The sequence below is a fragment of the Bufo bufo genome, chromosome 1 (genome assembly GCF_905171765.1).
Source record: "Bufo bufo chromosome 1, aBufBuf1.1, whole genome shotgun sequence".
Classification (NCBI taxonomy): Eukaryota; Metazoa; Chordata; class Amphibia; order Anura; family Bufonidae; genus Bufo; species Bufo bufo.
In genome coordinates, this window is record NC_053389.1 from 270,581,776 (window position 1) to 270,587,775 (window position 6,000).

A 6,000-nucleotide genomic window follows, 5' to 3' on the forward strand; every position below is an offset into this window, starting at 1 on the left:
GTATTTTAATACAAATGGCATTTTTAAAGTTATTTGGGAAGATTTATAATCTCCCTTGCACCTGAAAAGTGGCGTTAAAAAGTCACAAAACATTGTTGCATCTCTCTACTTTTATGCCTCTCTTGCCACACCCCTTTCAGTGGAAGTAGGGGGCGTGGCCAGGCACTGCAACAAATTAATTTTTACAGCACTTTTTTGGAGCAAATGAATCCATAAATCCAGGGGCGTCCTTAGGTCAAAACATTCGGGGCTGGAGCCCCGGATGTTTTGTCCAGTGCCCCGAATGTTTATGCTGGTGGTATTTTAAATTTTTTAATAGGCTATTCCTAGCTGTCTGGGCACGGGTCTCACGGGATCACGCGATGCAGAACAGAATTGCGGACCGAAGTGACAGATCATCCCCCAAAGCCCCTTTTACTTGTTCCGCTACTTGCAGGCTGCGCGGGCATGAGTTCAGAACTTCAGTCACTTCGGTCCGCAATTCTGTTCTGCGGCGCGTGATCCCGCGAGACCCGCCGCGGGAGGTCACGGGTCTCACGGGATCACGCGATGCAGAACAGAATTGCGGACCGAAGTGACTGAAGTTCTGAACTCATGCCCACGCAGCCTGCAAGTAGCGGAACAACACATCCTACACTTGTTGATGGGTTCCTTCACAGAATACAACTGATTCTGGCATCCCAGCAGCACAATATGTGATTAGTTTATAGCTGGGGGGTTTGCTTAATTTTAAATTAGGCTGACCATAGGCTAGGATGATCTGTGGGGTTGCCCAGACGGCTAGGCCCTTCACTGTAGTTATTAATCCCTTTCAGCAGTCCCCTATTTACTGAAGGGGTGACTGCTGAAAGGGGTTAATAACTACTGTGAAGGCCCCTCCCCGGTGGCGATGAGGGCGGGGCTTCACGGGGTGGGGCGTAGCTTCACGGGGGCTCGTGCCCCAGATGTCTTCAGACCCTAGCAACGCTTCTGCATAAATCTACAGCAGCTCAGAGCTACCGTAAAATTCCATTTAGGTAATTCCTGGCCATAGCACTCATCCAAGAGAGACTTCTGCTGGGTGCAAGTCCTTTTTCAGCTCCTTTTCCACCCTTCGGCCATATATTAGTCAATTTCAGACCACACACCAGCTTTGTGTTTCAATATGCATATCTTTATTTTATTCAGACATTTGAGGTGCAGTAGCAAGAACATCAGCAACGTTTCGGGTCTATATTTGAAAATAGTAACTGCGCTCCTCACAGCGTGTGGCTGCCACTGGCAACCACACGCCGTGAGGAGCATAGAAATCTGTTTAGGCACACTGACTTCCCGAGAATGAACCAATTTATGCGGAGGTCTTCACCTCTTCATAAAGTAGGCGCATCCTCTGACAACGCAGGGATATGAAGACTGGCGCAGAAAGCGCCATACTAGATAAATCTCCCCCATTGTCTAGTTTGGACTACTTTTTGCCCTGAGATAAGCTCATCCTGGGATTCCCACTGCTGGAACCTATGGCACCTAGTACCTGTTTCGGGAGGTTATCTTTACCTAATACCTGTTGCCTGAGTTAGGCAACTTTCACACTAGCGTTTTTGCTGGATCTGGCAGGGCTCAGCAAAAACGCTTCCGTTACTGATAATGCAACCATCTGCATCCGTTATGAACGGATCCGGTTATATTATCTTTAACATACCCAAGACAGATCAGTCATGAACTCCATTGAAAGTCAATGGAGGAAGGATCCATTTTCTATTGTGTCAGATTGTGTCCGAGAAAACGGATCCGTCCCGATTTACTTGCATTGTGGGTCATAATGGATCTGTCTTGCTCCGCATCCCATGATGGAAGGCAAACCGCAGCATGCTGCGGTTTGCTCTCCGGAATGAGACTGCAACTAAACGGAACAGAATGCATTTTGGAGCATTCTGTTCTGTTCAGTTACGTTTTGTCCCCATTGACAATGAATAAGGACAAAACTGAAACTTTTTTTTCCGATATTGAGCCCCTATGACGGATCTCAATACCGGAAAATATTAACGCTAGTGTGAAAGTAGCCTAAGCTGCTGTTGACAGAAATATCACATTAAGGTGAAAAGGGAAAGAGACATTACATGGTCCACACTGAAGTCAATAGGTGTTCACTAATGTGAGGGCATACCTACAATAGAATCAGGGCACATGATCATTAGGAGGACCATGGTGGGAGTAGGCCAGGGACTTCATAATCTGCAGCTGCACGTAGTTGGAGCTTGTAACATACCGTACTCATTGATACAGCACCCATTGAGATTGCTGCTGAAGGAGCTGTTGCACTTCGGCTACTCCTCCCCATTGATGACCTATCATTTCTAAGGAAAGGTCAATATAGGAAACCAGACAACCTCTTTAAATGTATAAGTTATACGTTTTACTGAATCTTTTCCCATAAACTATATATATACTCCCCATGTTCTATAACATCCTGCCTGCAGATAGCTCTGCATTTTGTGGTGACAGGTTCTCTTTGAGCACTTCTTCAAGAATGATTTAAAATGTCCTCACTACACACTACACTTTAGCACTTGCATATACTACATAGACAAATATTGTGCCTGTGAAGACATCAATAATATGTATTAGCTTTCTAAGCATAGAAAACCACCATTCTCAGTATGGAGGTAAGTGATCAGGCTTCCATACAGAGGTTTCAGGTTTGAATCATGGTGGATACTTATAGATAAAAAAAAATAATCTATCTTCTTCAGTTAAGTTTTTTCTTCCTCATTTAAACGGGAACCTGTCATCAACTTTATGCTGACCTCACTGAGGGCAGCATAAATTAGTGACATAAATGCTGATTTCAGCGGTGTGTCACTCATGAGCTAAATGTAAGTGGTTGCTGAGAACCAGCATCATAATCATTGCAGCCCAGGCTTGAAAAGAGTCAAATCTACCTGAGAAGAGTCCTGGTTATTATAATCTCCTGCTCTCTCACCCATCTGCTGCTGATTGGCAGTTCTCTCCTAGACAGAAATGGAGAAAACTAGGTAGAAGACTGTCAGTCATCAGCTGGTGGGCAGGCACAGCAGGACTTCATGAATAACCATGACTCTTCTCAGGTGGCCGTGACTCTTTTCCAGGCCCAGTCTCCAATGATTGTGAACTTGGTTCTCGACAACCACTCACTTTAAACTTTTAAATGACAGACCGCTGAAATCAACTCGCCTGTCTCTACTTTATTCTGCCATTAGTATGGGCACCATAAAGTTGATGACAGGTTCCTGTTAGCCTATAACATAAGTTAATAGAAATTAAAATGTTATATGTATGGCAAGATGGCCTGATGAAAGTAATGCTATACTCGCTAGGCTTTAAGCAGTGTATATGATATCATGTTATGGCACAGCATGAATTTACATCTTTCCTGATGCCTATACATAATACTCCCCATATCTAGTTGAAGATCTGTTTAGTGTAAAGGCAAGGTTTGAGCTAGAGCTGAGTGTCACAGATATGAGAAGCATGATTACATCTGCAGATCTATCCTTCCCATGCTGATGTCTAGCCCTGCCAATGAAAGGGAGAGGGTGGGAGGAGTGTGCAGCGCACAGGGGCGTTACAAAAGTAGTGCTTCAAGGATTCAGCCCCACCCCGTTGTCCTAACTTGCTCATTTGCATATGAATAAAACCACAAATATCTCTGCAGCTGTTTTATGTCCAGACATATCATTTTAATCATTATCATTTTAATCAGCATGATCAACACTACCAGGCACTAAGTCTGGTTTAATAGCATTAATCATGCTGACAGAGGCCCTTTAATTGTGTAATTTTACATTCCTTGGTGGAATATTCTGCTGATATACTTTCTGAGGATGTTTTTTCCTCATATCTATAAATGTACAGTAATGTGATCTTTGTTATCTTCTAGAATTTATTTCATATCAGTTAAGCTAAGATATTAGGGATGTGTCTGTCAACACACTATTGACTGATTCCTGGGGAAACCAGCAGAATTATGAAGGCAGCTCTTGGCCATAGCAATTGCTGTATGGGTATGCTCACATAAATCCAGGGGTGCACCACCAATGAGGCCAGGTGAGGCAATCTCCTCAGGCAGCACCAGGTAGGGGCAAGAGGGGGGGCAGTGGAAGGGCCATGGGGAATGAGCGCTTTCATTGTGGCAAGGGTTAGGTTAAGAAATTTCGCCATTTCAGTTTTCGCCTCAGGCAGCAGAAAGGCTAGGTGCATCCCTGGGAAAATCGAATGGGTATTTGCTGAGGAATCCACTCATTTTCCATTTACATGCTGTAGATCTGCCCATGGATTTAGCTGCATTCTATTGTTCTAATTTGTGAGCTGCCACTCTTTGTGGTTTCTGTGTGGCTGCATGGCAGCAGTGAGTTTTCTGTGGGTAGTTCATGTTAGGTGTTTTTGCTGCGGATTTCAGTGTGGAAAATCTGTTGAAAAATAGCGTAAAAAGGAGCTCCATCTGAATATATCCTAACCCACAATCAGCAGAACATATGTGCAGCAAAGAATTGTTAGATCGTATTTACCTGTATATGTAACATGTCTATAAGTTTTAATTTACATTTCTCTAGAAATGTTTGCATAAAGACAGAGCAATAGTAAGATCTATATTTTTTTTATAGAACAGGCTTTATTACTATGAGGATAAAAACATGGAAAAAATATTAAATTGATATATTTTATGATCTGTTGTTCTCATGCTTCATGTCATTAATGTAAAATATTAATTTTATTGGATTGTTTTATTGTACAGATACAAATAAATTAAGTTCCATTTTGTATGTGTATAGTTTTTAATAGATAAATATTTGAAATCAAATGTTTTATTTAGTTTAATTTAGAGAATAAAGCCCAGCTCTCCTAAATTTCGCACAGCTTTTCAACTTCTATTGATAGCGTCAATCTCAGTGGCCACCACTAGGTGGAGCTTGCTGCATATTGTTTATGATTAGTTTAATGGTCAAACTGTATGCAATAAGCTTTTAAACAAGAAAATGTGTCCTCAGAAATTGACCTATTGTTTAAAGAGAACCTTTCATGGTTTTGAATTAATTGAGATAAATAACTTTACTTGCGGGGTACCCCCCAATGATGCTGCCACCCTGCCTGATTTTTTAAAATACCGCTCTTACGCCCTGCTGTGCCCCCCCCTGCACTTTTGCTGCTCAGTATGCTAATACTGAGCATTGGTACAGGGAGGAGGAGACACCAGGGTTTCTCAATGGGTGTCTCCTTCTCCCTGGCTGTGACGCTCTCCGCTGTGATTGGATCGTGGCACAGCCAGGGAGAAGGAGACACCCATTGAGAAACCCTGGTGTCTCCTCCTCCCTGTACCGATGCTCAGTATTAGTATACTGAGCGGCAAAAGTGCAGGGGGGCATAGCGGGGTGTATGAGCGGTATTTAAAAAAATCAGGCAGGGTGTCAGCATCAGCTGGGGGTACCCCGCAAGTAAAGGTATTTATCTCAATTAATTCAAAACCATGAAAGGTCCTCTTTAAAGCGGTTATCCCATGAAAAGCCATACCATAGTGCTATTTATTAGTGGAATTGTTTGGCTGTGAATGAGGGACTATTATGTACAGTATGCAGAGGAGGAAGACAGGAGAACACAGCTTAAGAAACAGCAGGGTTAGCAATGCAGTCATGGGAGATGCAGGTGCTTGATTGTTACATGTGATGAACTGCTGCCCTCCCACGGAAAATATAGAGATCAGAGCTGCAAAGGGGTGAGTAAAGAGGCTAAACAGTGTGATAGTTATACTGGAGAACAGCATTTTATGCATTGATATAGTTAAAATTATGGTGTGCATTACAGCAGATTATATATACATACACACACTGTATTTTTTGCCCTATAAGATGCATCCTATAGAGCGAATACTAATGGAAGCACTTATTAGTACAGTAGGACTGGGGGGTGATCTTCTTGCAGCGCATGCTGTGCTGTGACCTGTGTACAGCGTCAGGATTAGAGATGAGCAAATTTCAAAAAAATTTGATT